The following is a 17,537-nucleotide window of genomic DNA, read 5'->3' as shown; positions in this document are numbered from 1 at the left end:
TTGTCAGCTATCAGGGCCTTGTCTGAATATATATTGATGGCCAGTATAAATTAAAACGCAGCATGACTCTGCATAATAAGCTGACACAGCGACGGGTACGTACTAGAAGTGCGGTGTAACCGCTATGTACATATAGGGGTACATATGTACATTTGTAGGATACTAGTACATTTAGGGGTTCGTGTTTAGGCAGATCCTACCTGATCAATAGCACGATGGATCTATATGTGTATCTTACATACACATCGATTTACTCTTAATTATTTGAAATAATTACATAAATTTTAATTTTTTGGCTGATTATTTCAGTGCCCATCACTTTCATACTTAATTCAGCATAATTGTCATCTAATTTACTACACACTTTTAGATAAAGTATTCTTCTTTATATCTATTGTTTTCTGCATAAACGAATATTTACCTAACATTGATTTTTATTGATCTTTTCATGCCAGAGTCGGTAATATAATTAGTTTGTGCAAACGTTCCGTATAAGGCAGATTAGAGAATCATGGACCCTGTTTTGCTGTTCGACGTTTAAAAATCTTAACTGCCTCTACGTGGTTTTTTTATCATATAAATGAATGCACCAAACTTTATCAGCAAATACTCCAATGATCGCATTCACAAATAAATACGTAAATCGATCTAAGATAACACAGGGTTAAGCGTCCATTGAATATATGAGCAAATCTTTATATTCATGAATTATTTAACAAGTAATAATTCCACTTAAAGATTTTCCATTGTGAATGCACCTGTCATACTGCCCATCAGCCAATATAAAGTCAAACTTTCAAAGGTCGGTAGTTACAGTACTGTACAAGTGGTCGTAATCTGCCTAGGTGTCTGTCTACAGTCGGTACAGTACCCATCGGAGTTCTACCTTAGGTTTCTGTCTACCAGTCAGTACAGTACAGCTATCCCTATCGGAGTTCTACCTTAGTTTTCTGTCTACCAGTCAGTACAGTACAGCTATACCTATCGGAGTTCTACCTTAGTTTTCTGTCTACCAGTCAGTACAGTACAGCTTTACCTATCGGAGTTCTACCTTAGGTTTCTGTCTACCAGTCAGTACAGTACCCATCGGGGTTCTACTTAAGGTTTCTGTCTACCAGTCTGTGCGGTACCCATCGGAGTTCTACCTTAGGTTTCTGTCTACCAGTCTGTGCAGTACCCATCAGAGTTCTATCTTAGGTTTCTGCCTATCTGTCAGTTAAGTATCCATCGGAGTTCTACCTTAGGTTTCTGTCTACCGGTCGGTACAGTACCCATATGAGTTCTACCTTAGGTTTCTGTCTACCAGTCTGTACAGTACCCATCGGAGTTATACTTAAGGTTTCTGTCTACCAGACTGTACAGTACCCATCGGAGTTCTACCTTAGGTTTCTGTCTACCAGTCGGTACAGTACCCATCGGGGTTCTACCTTGGGTTTCTGTCTACCAGTCGGTACAGCACCCATCGGGACTGGTCGTAGCCTTAGGTTTCTGTCTACCAGTCGATACAGTATCCATCGGAGTTCTACCTTGGGTTTCTGTCTACCAGTCGGTACAGGATCCATCGGAGTTCTACGTTAGGTTTCTGTCTACCAGTCGGTTCAGTACCCATCGGCGTTCTTCCTTAGGTTTCTTTCTACCAATCGGCACACTACCCATCGGAGTTCTACCTCAGGTCTCTGACTACCAGTCGGTACAGTACCCATCGGAGTTCTACCTTAGGTTTTTGTCTATCAGTCGATACAATACCCATCGGAATTCTACCTTTGGTTTCTGTCTGTCCAGTACCCATCGGAATTCTTACTTAGATGTCTGTCTACCAGTCGGTACTGGACCCATCAGAATTCTACCTTAGGAATACCTCTCTTATCCGTCCAGAATACATGCCTAAGCCATCCTTGTTTGATTTGTTCCCAATACTCTACGATTTATAAAATTAGCAAGAGTACCTGATTCTAGTACCCTGTACCCCGTACCCTGTACCTTGTACCCCGTACTCTGTACCCTGTACCCCGTATCCTGTACCCTGTACCCTGTACCATGTACCCCGTACCCTGTACCCTGTTCCCCGTAAACTGTATTTTCACAGCACAATACATTCGATACGATATGTATCTTGATACACATATCTGACTTTAAAGTTAGTTTCACAATACATGTAGCTTTACGATGTAAATAGTAAATACAGTTCAAGTATATCTTCTTTTATTTTAGCTGTTGAACGTTTTTGTATCACTGCACAGTGGATAACATCGTGTCTGGTCTTAAAAAAAAGAAACAGTGAACTCATAAGTCGAATTTATTTAAACTTTGATTGATAATACCCGAAATGAAAGTGGATTTCCTTATGCAAGCAAACAAACTGTTTTGCTACAATACACAACAAAGTCTTGCGAAGCTGAACGATTTAATTGATTGTTGCAGTCTATTTAGTTTATTTAGGGCGCTTTACCTAGACTTTACGTATGAATCGCTTCATAATAGTATTGTATTGAAATCGTGATAGCTGAGCAGATGTACGGAAACGTAAATGGACCTCTCCTTGTTTTGATATCCAAGATATAGATGATCAATATAATGTTTGACACAAAGGGAAAGGGACTGGTCGTAGGCGTACCGAATGTCTGTTAGTTCTATCATGTGAAACCTGGTGGTTTGTGGGACTTAATACTATTTCTTCTTTTTATTCTCAAACAATTATGATTGATTTACTATATTTTCCTTACTTGTTGCATCTCAGTCTTGAATATTTTGTAGAATATTTGATGAATCTATTTGTTTATGATAAAAATGTTTTCATGAGAGGAAATTGCTAAATTGTAAAACCTTTTGTGTTTTTAATTTCCATAATTAATCCTCTTGAATAATAAATCTTATCTGAACAAGAGGAGGCGTTCCAGACGTTGAAGACTTGTTTGTCAGGACCACCCATTGTCAGCTATCCTGATTTTAAACAGCCTTTCATTTTACACACAGATGCCTCTGGACTTGGCTTAGGAGCCGTTCTCTACCAACAACAGGACAGAGTGAAGAGAGTAATAGCGTATGCCAGTCGCGGGTTGTCCAAAGCAGACTGACGGTATCCAGCGTACCGACTTGAGTTCCTTGCTTTGAAGTGGGCGGTGACCGATAAGTTTGCCTTGTGGGATGTCCGTTTACTGCTATAACAGATAACAACCCCCTGACGTATGTGCTATCATCAGCCAAGCTTGATTCGACATCTCAGCGTTGGGTGGCAGCACTGTCCAACTTTGATTTTAGCATCCAATACCGACCCGTTGTCAACAATGCCGATGCTGACGGAATGTCTCGTCATCCCAGTCTGCAGAATGATGAGGAAATGGTCACCATCTGCGAGGATGTCATTAAGGCAATGAGTAAAGGAATCTCGGCCTCGCCATATATATAAACCATCGCCACGTCCGCACAAGTTCCTTGTGATGAGTCTACGTCTTCTGCGTCCCAGTGTTTACCGGAACTCCAAGAGGAACAGCGGAAGGATTCTCTGCTAGGATTCTAGGTACCTCTTGTAGAGTCTGGTTCTAAACCGAAGATGACTTGCCACCAGGACCTGGTTACTTAGCCATGATGAAGAACTTTGACAGATTAAAACTTGTGGATGGAATTCTGTGCAGAGTAGTAATATCTGATGGAGATACCAAGACGACTCAGTTTCTATTGCCTAGATCCAAGGTTCCTACAGTTCTGACTATGTTACACAACAACTTAGGGCATCAAGGACGCGACCGCACCCTATCCTTAGTTAGAGATCGTTTTTACTGGATTGGCATGACCAAGGACATCGATGAGTGGGTGAAGTCGTGCTCGCGTTGTGTACTTAGGAAGACGCCAGCTAAGACCAGTGCTCAACTTGTTTCCATCAACACTTTCCAGCATATAGAATTATTTTGTATGGACTTTTTGTCAGTGGAGACTTCGAAAGGTGGAATTGAAATTATACTGGTAATCACGGACCATTTTATAATTACCCGATATACGGTTGTTGTACCTACTAGGAACATGACAGCTTGGACCACTGCTGAGGTATTTCTTAACCAATTCGTCGTCCATTATGGATTACCTCACAGGATTCATTCGGACCAAGGTCAAATCTTTACAAGTCATCTGATGAAGGAGCTCTGTAAAATTACCGGAATAGAGCTCATGTATGACCAAGGTCAGTGTCACCAGCAGAAAAGATAACACGATGTTGTCCAAGAGAGGTTTTCCTTGCACAATCTGATCTGATGACAATCCATTGGTGCAGACATCATCAGTCGTATCAGGAGTCGTCTCTGGTGTAGAGTCCTAAACTGTGACAGTCTGCATCTCGCATAGTATGGCTCTCGGCTGAATGGTAACGGTAGCTGTCGACAAGTTGGTGATATGGACCTTCACGTCGCTCATACTGTAACTGTATGGCACTAGTAATTGAGTGATGTCGAAGTCCTTAGGGATGCGGGAATTAGCAGTGGGTTGCAGAACAGCGCAAACTGGCGGATAAGCCAAGTGCTTTCCTGTCATCCCGTCCATCATAACTTCTCAGTTGGGTTTGATGATAATGGGCGTGTCTCCAGCATACCTCACAATGGCTAAACGATGGTTTCTTCTCTCCAATTCCCTCTCCCGTAGGACAATGCATCTGAACGACAAGTATAATGGTGTAATAAGTCTGGCCTTCTGTAGAAATGTGGGTCCGTAGTTGATACTTACCTTCTCCATCACAACACACAGGATGTTGGTTCCGATGAGTATTGGTACTTTCAAGCAGTAAGGGCTATCAGGTACCACTAGAAATATGTCGTGATCAATCCAAATATGAAAATGCAATGCCTTAAAAGAGCGTAGCTTTTGTTGATCTCTGATATTTACTGATTCAGAATACAACTTTCAGAATGAGATGAGATAAACTTTATTCAAAGTCGGTTAGTCGAGGAATAACAATAAAACCCAAGCTCTAATGAGATTAAGACCGACATAACAAAAGGGAGGCCGGGGCAAGTTCGGCCCTTTTTTAATATTAAAGTCCGTTCTAGGAAGTATGGCAGCACGTCCTTTTTAAACATTATTTAACTTTTTCTGTCGAAAGATCGGATGGCCAAACGAGCCCCGCCATGGGGTAAGTTCGGACAGGCATTCGGATAAGTTCGGCCCATTGGAATCAGCTTAATCATGACGTCATAAAGCATGCAACGTCACATTTTTACCGCCAATTTTACGACTTTTTATGTGTTTACTACATGGGCCGACCTTGTCACGGTATTATTGGTCGAACTTGTTTGGCCCAAATTGATAATTCAATAAATTCTTATCGTGAATCAATATGGTAGTGAGTGATTGGCTTGACTTTCATGTATTATCACTTGAAGCTGTCAGTGTGTTACACGTTTGACTGTAAAAAAGTAGCAATTCCGTTTCAATGTGCATATTACATATTTGACGATTAGTCTAAGTAAATGTATAGAGATGTTAGTTAAAAAAATGAAATTAAAAAAAAACAAAACATTGTTATACTTTGATGTAACTGAAATTGTCTTTATATCGATATGTAGTCTCAATTACTGTTCCATCCTGAAACACCGGATTGAATTTCAAATTTTATAATTGTCACCGATGTTTGACAGGTAATGATGCCAAATAAAATTACAGTGTCTGTCTGTAACTAGTTATAAATCGGCACGCGTTGTGAAAAACTGATACGTTGCTGAAAAAGGGCGTTGCACTTTGGTTGATTGTCTGGAAAAGTATTGCTAATTTCGTCATAAATGCATTTTCCATGGCTTTTTTTATGAGTGGTGATGCATAAATAATGTAAAGACTATATCCAGACTTTCAAAAATGTTAATGATTTCGTTCATTTTCTCAACATATGGAAATCAAAAGCTGATGAAATTTTAAATAATCTGTTTTTGAAGATATTTCCCGGTAGGAATATCAACAGAACCGGGTTGATGACAAAATAACTTCAGAAAATATCCGCATTTTGACTTTTTGAGCCTGTGGAAACAAAGTCTTGAAGCACCGACAAAGAGATAAATGCAATGGATATCAGTTCCAGAATTTTCCGGTTATTTTTCATCCTTCCGGAAATAACCGATGAAGGCCGATGGATTTTGACGTGTTTGTGACGTCATGATATGATAATCTCTGAACGAAGTTTCATGCCTGTAAGTATCACATTTTATGTAATAGACTTTCTTCACTCAGAATGTATATTATTTGTTATCTAAATAAACAAGTAATAAAACATGAAGATTGTTTTCACTATATGAAAATATTCATGTATGGGTTGAAACACAATTGTCTTTGCTTCAAGGATACACTTCACGTTTCCCTACTGGATGTCTACTTCCGGACAAAAAAAAATAAAGGCAACGGGTAGAAAGTGGAAGCAACTCTGTTTACGCACGCATGTGTTACCATTAAAGAGCTTCGCTCGGGCGCCTTCGTCGCCCGAAAGCTACGCACTTATTATCTTCATCAGATAGACCTGTTCCATTGATTGTAATGGCAGCTTCAATAAATCCTTCATAGGGTAAGTCCTGTCCATCAGCACATTCTATCTTAAGGATATTATCTAAGGGTCGTATATCAAAACGGCGAAGATGCTGATTGTAGAAGGTCCTGCTAACAGTAGATACAGTTGATCCAGTATCCAATAGCGCCTTCGCTGGTATACCTTCAACAAACAGATCTGATCCTGTAGGGGGCCCAAGTAGATCTGGTGGTTGACTGTTACCATGATCCCTCTGACTCTCACGGCCTATCGTCTGCCCCTTGATGATGGCCGTTGGAAATTTAACGGTTTATGTCTGTTCTCCAGCTTCACCCTACAGCCTAGTGCTATATGTCCTACCTGTCCACACCTGTAACATACTGGCTCATCTCCTACATCATCAGGTGGTGCAGGGCTGGTGTAGTTAGGGTGTCCATGGACTCTGACAGAATCCTGAAACTGTGGACCGCTAAAACCTCTAGAAGCTGCAGACTGTTGATGAGGATGCTGGTACTGAACAAAGTTCTGATGTGTTGACTGGCCGGCATGTTGTTCAGGCTGTCTGTCCTTCTGTTGATTCCCCTTATACTTACCATGGAACTTTCCATATCGGCAAATTCGGAATCATCAAAGCGTTTAAATCTTAAGAGCACACAACACTGTCCAAAACAGTATCGTCTCTGTCACTCAAGCGCTTGGATCGCCTGACCTTGACACGAAACAGCTGATTGACAAATCACGTCAAATCACGTACACCTTACAAACATGTACAAAACACGGGATCATGCGCAAAATCTACGACGATGGCTAACATCGGCGTAGTACCACTGTGAAGAATCACTGGAGGCTCCAAAATGTAACCGTTGTGTTCCACATAAATAGAGAACACGGGTATTATTTAAGTGATAATGAGTTCTTTATTCTTCAATGCTTGGTACAGTACAATTCACAGAAGTAGGGCAGATTGCATAGATAGCATGTATTTACATACTATATATTTATTGTATTCTGTAGACACTCTGTGTATGGCACAGAGTCATCCTAGATGCTTCTATTACTGCCACCTCTGTACAAGTTTCGAATAACTTTTGTAACTGCCTGGAATACTTTAAAGACAAGTAGATAGAACTTGTGATCAGCTTGGCAGACATGAGTCTAACTGACCTAACAATGATATTCCCGCCAAGACTGACCAACAAGGGATTATAAAAATAGCGACCAATAAAAAGCAAGACTGGAACATGGACGTTGGACTTAAATCACTGGGCGTTAACTGTTACACTGAAAATAGCACCACATTACACAAAATACATAGAACACCACACCCTGTAACATGTAACGCCAACAAATGGACAAACACATACACAAAACACCCTGGGTACATACAAATGGATGTTTATACACAATTATAACATTTACTATATATGACAATAAAATTGACCCTGTTACAAAAATGTGACCCGGGAACATTTTCTACGATTTAAAAACGACCGGGTACGTTTTCTACCATGAAAATGTGACCCGGGTACATTTTCTACCGTGAAAAAAGTGACCCGGGTACATTTTCTACCATGGAAAAATAACCCGGGAACATTAACTACAATGAAAAAACCACCCGGTACAATTTCTACAATAAAAAAACGACACGGGTACGTTTTCAATCAAAGACAAATCAGCAGAAACAGTCCTGAAACATCTCGTGGAGTTTGTGTGCACGCATGGTGTTCCGCAGGTTGTCATTACAGACCAGGGCCGCGGGTTTTGTAATAACATGGCATAGACCACATAATAGCATCTGCATTTCACCCACAGACTGAGGAATAACTGAGAGATTCAACAGAACTCTGTACGTATCACTGTCCACATGTGTCACTGATACTTCCGTTTTCTCTTTCCGCATAAAGAACATCAGATCACGTGTCAACGAAGATAGATCCATTCTCTTTGTTGTGCGTCAGAAAGGCCAGATTGTCTATTGAACTGGATATACCAGCAGTCCCAACATAAACTTCTGACGCAGACCCTTTAAAGTCAAGAATTTATACATTTGTTGCTCTTACCCAAGCGAGAGAAATGGCAGCTCAGAATATCAAATATACACAACGAAAACAAAAGTTTTATCATGACAAAAAAAGTTAAAAAGCAGTATTCAAGGTTGGTGACAACTTAATGCTACATAGCTCAAGAAAGGCCAACAGAAAGGGAGGAAATCTTGATCCTACATCGGCAGGGCCATAAACAATTGAAGCAGTGCATGACTTGGGAACGTATAATGTGTCAAATTATAAAACCCTGGTAAATGGAGTAAGACTTCTAAAGTACTTCTGGCCAGAGGAACCGAAATCGGAAAGAAAGGACAAACAACTTACAGGATTACAGGATAGAGAGAGAAATCGAAGAAGGAAGGGACAATGACTGACAAACTTGAAACTGTTATTTACGTGTATCGTGTGTTGTCAATGTGGTGATCGAAAAAGTGGTACGGAAAGCCTCATTTAAGTGGTTAAAATTCAAACCTTGCCTCCAAGGTGAAAATGTTTCCCAAAGGAGCATTTACATGCGAAATGTATATGCCCACTATAAACCTGTTTTTCAGTGTTGAACACTTTGTATGCAAGAGAACCTTATGTGGATTAAAGAACTACATTCCCAGGATGCCTGAAAGCGGTATTGGTCAATTCACACAATGACGAACGTATACTGATGTCCAAAAACGTCGATCACAACATCTTTGTATTAAGCTTTACGGATGTCCCATACGACATTGGCAGAAGATTCGTTTCGAACGATTTCGACCCAAACGTGTTCAACGTACTTTGTATCTTCACCAGCTGTAGATACAATTAAGAGATCCGGTCGTTCATGTCAGAAACGCGATAAACTATATCGTTAAATGCTAACGTTTTAAAACGTTAGATAAAACGTAGATATGTAACTCACATGTTTGCTTATGTAATATGTAGTAGTAAAAGTCATATTTTACACGTACTTTAACACTATTGTAACGTCTTATTTATTCAATGACGCCATTTAATGGTCTCCGCTTCAAAAGGATGCAACATCCGTGATAGGTATTCAGTGAAATCGTTTTGTTTTACCTTTTCACAGACAAGAGAAATGTGTATGATCGAATCTTAGACTTGCCAATGTAACTTTTAGGATATTATGAAACCTTAAATAATTTGATATGTCACTTGCCCAGAGGCACGAGGCATACACAACTATTGAACTATTTCAATAAAAAAAATGATCTAGTAATACTTTCAATGTACTACTTCGGAATTAGATTATCTTAGTCCGTGGTACTACTGAATGTATCAAACGGGTTCAATAATTGCATATAACACGAATATTTAGCCTAGTGGCATATCAAATTATTGAACGAGTTTAATACATTTCGTATTATGTTGACACAAGTGTTAAGAATTTTTTATCACATACTGTAGTTTATATTATCAGAAAATCTACAATTCACTATTCATATATGGAAATCTAGCAAAGACAGTTGTGTTAATACACGGTTGTGTAATGATGTTTATATGCATATTCGTATTTCACAAGATACTTTGTTCATATCAATGCCACTTATTTACCATCATCCCTTCAACGTTTTTAAATAACTCGCGTTTAATTCATTTCCGTTAAATGTACACTAGATCGCTTTAAAATGACCAAGTAAAAACAAATTTGGTATATTACGTAAAAAGTCCATGATGACAACGAACAATTAGATGGTCAATCATGCTAAAAGCTGATGTGGTAAAATGCTATTTACTTTGTGCTGCGTAACACGTAAATGTGATAACGTTATTATAACATGATGATTAACGGGTTGAAATGTTGGTTCATGAACGCATTGAAGGATGTTTTAGCACGTCAGTATTTAACGTGATAGTGTTTTCATGAATCAGGAAACATAAATGACATTCAAATTGCCCGATTCTTGGCATTACACACGCAGGGATTTTTTCCTTACACTTTTTTCTTCACTTGCTCTGTACCAATCAAGGCCTGTGAGATACTCTTTTTGTCGTAATAAATAACCAATATTGTTGAAATTAAAGATCGTATTGTTGTTAATTGTGAGTTTTTCATAATGCGGGGTTTTAGCATGTCAGTCGTTTCAAAGGGTCATAAATTCATCATTAATATTCGTTAAATTAAACTTACTTGACACTTCCTTTCATGGTGAAATGTCTCAAACAAAATAATGATCCCTGTAAAGAAGACATTAAAAATATACAGTTGCATAAATGATACCAACATTATCCGTTTAGCTTCCATTTGTAGTATCGATATCGTGGACCTTAACTTTTGACCTACCCCAGTCTTATTCAAACTTGTGAAGAAAAAAATCCATCGAAATTTATAGTTATACAACATGATGACAAGATATTTTGATAAACTTCTATTTTAAGGTAATTTCGACCTTGACCTTTGAGCGGATGGCCGGGCGCAATCATTATCATTGGTAATGTTCGTGCATTGAGGTTGATGTTTCCTTAGATCCGGGTCACTTTTCTACGGGGTCACTTTTTCACAGGACGAATTAAAATATAAAGTTAGGGGGTATGTTTTCTACGACTGCCCGGGTAGGTTTTCTACGTAGAGAAATGACCCCGGGTAAGGTTTCTATCGTAGAAAAATAACCCCCGGGTAGGTTTTCTACGCGGGTAACTTTTCATGTTACACCGGAAAGCATTGAGCAAATTGGAAATCAGCCATGACCATACAGAGAAGACCCAGTAACAATCGTCTTAGTTTGCTTAATTGCCCTCATTCATTACCCATACAATATGCTGTCGTTTGTTAAATAAAACAAGAGATATGCCACTGCGTCAACACACAAAGAGATGAACTATACCACAGTTTAAATAAAGAAGGACGAACTATCCTACAATACAAAAACAACATAAAGACAGGCTATTTAAGCAATACACTGCATAGATGTGTCCGGTTCATTGCTTATACTTACATTTTCATAATGAGAATTCGCAAAAAAGTATTTATGTCATTTCCAACTTTCAAATTTCCCGCTTATTACTGTCAGGTCAGGTCAATATCTAGAGCGGCACACAGATAACTCACCGTTGCCAAAGTCATACCATTAGTCTTCAACTACTACTGAAAACAGCAGACGTCACGCGCTATTTCCCGTACACAATTGAAAAGACTCCGCAACTTTCGTTAATAATTCATTTGTTTTTAATTGATATAGATATCATATTCTCGATTCATTAAATAGTAACAAATAACATTTTGTAAGTAACTAATCAAGGGTCGTCAAACATTTCCCGATTTTATTGCGACCTATATCCGGCGCCACACTCAACGGAAGCCCGCAGTAATCAGGTCAGAGTTATATTTGCCGTCCGGCATGTTGTTGATTTTGATCGTGAAACCGGAGAAGGTTGAATTGGTGAAAAGTCCAGGCGTAAAAATGTTTGTTGATCACACAGACACATGAGACAGGCAGCTGGTGTTCGGGATCAAAGCAGAAGATACCGATAAGGTCGGTAGTGACACTGTTAAGACGCTCGGAGGTGCAAAGACCAACTTCAGTTATAGTCTCATAAGATGAAGCTGCTATTGGCAGTACTTTAGTAGTAATATAGAAGAGCTTTGCCACACCAAATGTAAATATATAGTAGTCAGCAGTACTTACTATGGTATGTCTCGTCGCCACGGCCTCTGATCAGTCGAAAAAAAGTATGGGTAGATCTTGCTCAAATTTCATATGTAGGTCTATTTTTGCACTCCGAACATAACTGCGGGGGATTGGGGGACTTCTGTAATGTTCCCCGAAGACAATTAGTACTTGTTTTTAAATGAAATAGACAACAACACCAAAAAACCGCTAGATCTACAACCGACTATGCACAAGAGTAAAATGTGCCATAGCGTTAACACAAGAACCATTTAAACTGTTAGGCTATTACATAAGAGGCCACTCAAGCCTGTATAGGGTGGCATGTGGTTTAATATAGTTCGTAAGAGTGCATACTAGTGGAACCGTTCAAAGCATGTTGTCATAAAGGTTGAGTTGCTTTGCGGGATTCTTCAATTCTTCAAATCTATGTTGTGTGTCTTGTTGAACCATTCAAAGTGCTGTATTGTGTCGTAATGATCATTCAAAACGTTGTATGATGAGTGAAACTCCCCCCCCCGACCCCACATACCCCACACACACCCCCACACACAAGTGATTGTACATTGGTAACAGGTACAGTATGACTTAAATGAATTACACTTTATCATACAGTATTGGTGATGGTAGGGGCCAAAACGTTGGAAATCAAATTAGTCTAAGCTACTGTTTAAACAGGAGAGTTGCATTAAACCCTTAATTTTATGAATTTAAATAATATGGGTTAATTTCAAATTAATTAATTAATTAAGGGTGTATATTACGAACCGTGCCACTAATTAAAAGGTATTACTGAGGATATCAAGGTTACGGAAAACCCAAAAGACTAAAAAATCCACCAGTCGAGTACCACATTGTATCTTAAAGGTGAACGCAACACAAACATGTGATGCCACATCTTAAAAAAATGGCAACAGATACAGTATACCAAAGATGGATAACACATCATTATAAAGCTGTTTCCTCAATCTAGGGCTCATCCGTGATTCCGGGGATCAAAATGTTGGAATTCCAAATTGGTGTAAACTACAGTTGAAACAGAAGGGGGATATACCTCTTTATGTATACTTTACTTGTTATTCGATTACATGTCACATTGTCAATTGCTTTTATTATCAAATAGTTACTGTATACAATGACACTCACTCAATGACCCTTTTCCCGTTAACTGTAATTATTACATAAACTTACCATAGAACGGGAGAAGTTTCCGTGACGTAGACATAACAAATTGAATGTTTTTTGACATCATCTACTGTAGATGTTTGCAGGTTTAACCAAGGGTTATGCAAATTTCATGCTATTACTTTTCCTATACTAATCATACGTTGATGTGTTTATAAAATGATCCTACCATCTTATTTGTGTGCAAATAAATTATTACGGTCAGACATTTTGATGAAAGTGAGTGAAGATATTCAGATCAGTAATTAAGACATGTTTTCATGGTTTGTGTACATAGCCGTATCGCTTTGTAGATAAAAGCACATTTATTTTTGATGATTTAAATCCGTCTAAAGCTTTTAGGGACCTCCTATAGAGTTCACAAATAGAATTAACGAATACATCCGCTTTGCCATTGACAATCATACATGAGACATAGGAACACTAGTATCGTACATAGAGGTAACAACCTACTTTTGGTATGTACATATATGTACCCCTCTCAATTAGAGCTTAGTATGCAAGGTCATACCAGGTTTCGGCATGTTATAACATGTTCTTTGACACATTACCCTGTTATCTAAACAACATTTAATAAGCCTTTTGCTGCACACGTACCAGTTTCCGACCTTGAGATTACATCGCAGATAAGATTACTTAATGAAACGTTACAAACTCGTCCGACATGTATTACGCACGCGTAGTAATAAACTGCTGCATGTTCGTATTATTGTTTGCAGGTCGCGATCAATACCAAGATGTGTCGCTTTGCCTGAACATTAAAATATGAGGTACAAGTAAAGTGTATATGATAGTTTAAGGATAGGCTCATTGTACATGTACCATTGTGTCAATTTAGGGCAAACAAAATCTTGCTCTTTCGTTGTCTTGACCTTACACGAGAGCAAAACATATTTTAGCTCAAAGTGGAATGAGGTTATGGGTAGATTTTCACTGGATTTATTTTCCTATTATCTGAGGTTTTACATGACTACACATCATAATGCAATGTCTTGCCGTCTTATTTTAGACAGTTTCAGTAATTAAAAAAAAAAGGTAAAGTCATATGGTATTTTTGTTGTCGATGTGATAAAATTGGTATATTTGACTTTCTGAAATGTTTCGACAACTGACAAACTGTTCAGATGATGTTTTTAGATTTCCGCTGAACTTTTTAAATCTAAGACTTAATATAGAGCAAACCATTCATGAAATGGATGGATATAAAACAGCCAATTGTACATTACGCATACATGTTTCTCCCTTTCCTAATGTAAGCAACAAATGAAACACGTGTTTCCAAGTTTGTATATTCAGTATTTATACAATGTCAGCATGCCATCAATATTCAGTAGCATACAATAACATACGAACATAGACCGAGATTAAAACTATTTTTTAATACAATTAATGAGATTCAATTTAATTGCAGTCTTTGAATATCAAAAGTTCAATTCCATGCCATAAACACGCTCACAAATTAGTTTTAGGACGATTCTGCACCCATGCTTTGATTTTCGGGATGGACCCCACTCGATTTGAGTGCTCTTTCAGTGTGGTTTTTTTTTATCAAAGATATCTGTCCCGGTGTTTTTCATAGCAATTTCGGCTATAAAATCAAATGTGTTATACACTGCAAGATCAGCAATCGTCATCTGAAACAAAAAAATCTTTTATTAGATAAAATAATAAAATGAAATAAGATAAAAAAAAGAGTTGTTTACAATGCGTGATTTGACTGGATACGGACCGGGAATCTTCGATAAGGACATTGCTCGATCGTATTGAACACCGATCACTGCACTTAGGTTTCTAACCGAAACATGAAAGTTCTATAGCACGAAGATAGCTGTTTGATTGATCTCAGGTGAATAAAACTGGCAAGGCTGATACCTGTCCTATGAAGATTACAAAGGAGTGACGCCCGACTTCAAAGCCTGTCAATGTTTACCGTTACCTGATCGCGTGATTCTTTTGAGGTATATCAAAGGATCGAAGTAGTTTTCTTGTCTCAACAACAAGGTGGCGCACACTGAGCCTTCAATTTTGCTATGACATATTCTAGGGGTGCAGAGAGCGAAAATGGGCGAAACCCCTGGATATCGCGGATGCCGTAGGTGGGGAGCGTAGTTTTATTGACAAAATCAAATTAATTCAATTTTTGTATTAAATAGTTAGCTGTAAGCATTCCTTGCATTGCCTTGATTTATTAACTTAAAACGATCAGTGATATAGTGAAATCTGAAACTACACACGAAACGTACGTTTTTCATTCACAAAATCACAATGCCGTAGGAGTAATCTAAATCCAAAGTTGACGTTTTAAATCCTTGATAACGGAAGGTCAAGAAACTATCCTAAATATTTACTTTCTCAGCAAACAGTCTGCGCATACGCCAGAAATGGCGGCCACGTCTGAAAGCATATTTCTCATTGGTTAGTTTGCTTTAGAGTGAAACGTCATGGAAACAGGCCGACAAACTAAGCATGGTGCTTTACCAGGATTTACCGCTTAGTTGTAGGGAGATAAATATTATGTTTCTTAAAAATATCAACATCGTATTGGTTGAAGTGGGTTTAATTTGGGAGATGATATCGTTTTTATTTCGTGTCGACACGAGACTGGCTGGAGAGCATAAGAGGCCAGCGTGGCTTATATTGCTTACCCGCTATTTTACTCATGCTTCCCCTAAAATTCATAATGAACTATTCCAACATTTGGATTGGAAGAGTTAAAATGTGTCTTCATGATGGAATGAGTTGAAGTTGTTAGCAAATACAGTTACTTTCTCTTATTACTTTGTTTACCTTTATTGACGATCATAACATTATACCACAGTAAATTAAATTATATGTGAATAAGATTTGTTTGAACAAATTTGTAAGCTTTCGCTCCGTTTAGTACAGGCCGAATAGTCATGTGACGATTTATACACCATTTGAATATTGGCCGAGTTCATTTATTTGAATGAAAAGAGTTAAACTTCATCCCAGCAAATTACATAATCAAGTCTCGTGGACTCACTCAAGGACTCGCTGACCATAAGAAGATGGTGTTTGAAGATTCTAACACGTAAGGCTCCTTTGAGTTTGAATGCATATCACGGGTACTCCTTTGAACAATGTTCACAGCGCTTTATACAGGGAAAAATTTTGGAAAAGAATTTGTGTAAAATTTTGAAACGTTTGATATTCATGAACTTGAAAATGGATCAGGTTTATTCTACTACAGACCTTAGCTTAAGCATGCAATATATATATATCATTACCCCAGGGCTTATCATCGTACGTGTATATAGGTAGCTGTTATCTAAAGAGAAAGGTTAGGTAACTTGCTTGGGTGAGGAATGGGTTTTAACTGTCTCGTGTTGGTACATTGTACATAGCAGGGGGTAGTTGTGTGTTGCAGGAGAATAAGAGGGAAATATATCTATATCTTGAGTAAAGCGAATGGGGAATACATGTCTCTGATGAGAGGTGGATTATTGTCTTGTTTGGGATACTAACTTGTGAATTTCGGGAAATAGCGGCATTACATGCCAAAAGATATATTGTCTGATCAAAGGTCGGATGAGAGAGGGTTGTAACAGTCTGGTGGGATAGACTTGTCGGTTAAATTGTTATTACGCTGGAGACATATACATATATATATATATATTGATAACGGTTAACGGCAGATATATGTCTGCTTGTGGACAGAAAATACGTAATGTGTAGAAATGATTGAAGTTTTTTGTGTGCGAAATAACAGGATAAACTATCCGGTGTGTACAGACAACATTAATATTTATGTTAAATGTAAGGGAAGATAAATCCTGTTCAAAGTGAATGAAACCAAAGTAACTGACTAATATGTAACTAATACATTGTTTTTACCTTTGATCCAACCATCCAGTCCTTTTTTTTCTAGCATTTTCTCAAAGGGTGAGAGTATCAGAACAGTGATGGTATGGGATAGTGGTATTAAAGAGTTGATATTGAATAATTTTACATTGTTGACGTTGTTATTAGCCCCCCGGTTCCAGTGGTGCGGGGAAATAGGTTTGCTCTCCGTCCGTCCGACCTTCCTTCCTTCCGTCCTTCCTCCCAATCAGTCTGTCCGGGGCATATCTCTATACTATTTCCCCTAGAGTAAACAGGGTTAGTGTACAAGGACATCTTGGGAAGGCATAGTGCAGATTCCAAGAACAAGGTCAATGTGGCCTATGACTTGACCTTTGACCTGAACTTTAA

The 17,537-nt window shown here is 38.4% G+C and overlaps 1 long non-coding RNA gene across 1 annotated transcript; it reads right to left on the bottom strand.

Moving 5' to 3' along the window:
- Nucleotides 1–14,600: 14,600 nt before the first annotated feature.
- LOC110466288 lies at nt 14,601–17,227 on the bottom strand. Its single transcript, XR_002464724.1, has 2 exons — nt 17,181–17,227; nt 14,601–14,959 (listed from the first exon to the last, which is right to left on the bottom strand). It is a non-coding gene; the product is annotated as an uncharacterized LOC110466288 (long non-coding RNA).
- Nucleotides 17,228–17,537: the final 310 nt, after the last annotated feature.

Source organism: Mizuhopecten yessoensis, unplaced genomic scaffold (genome assembly GCF_002113885.1).
Source record: "Mizuhopecten yessoensis strain PY_sf001 unplaced genomic scaffold, ASM211388v2 scaffold11127, whole genome shotgun sequence".
NCBI classification, from domain to species: Eukaryota; Metazoa; Mollusca; class Bivalvia; order Pectinida; family Pectinidae; genus Mizuhopecten; species Mizuhopecten yessoensis.
This window is presented reverse-complemented; position numbering and strand designations above follow the sequence as displayed.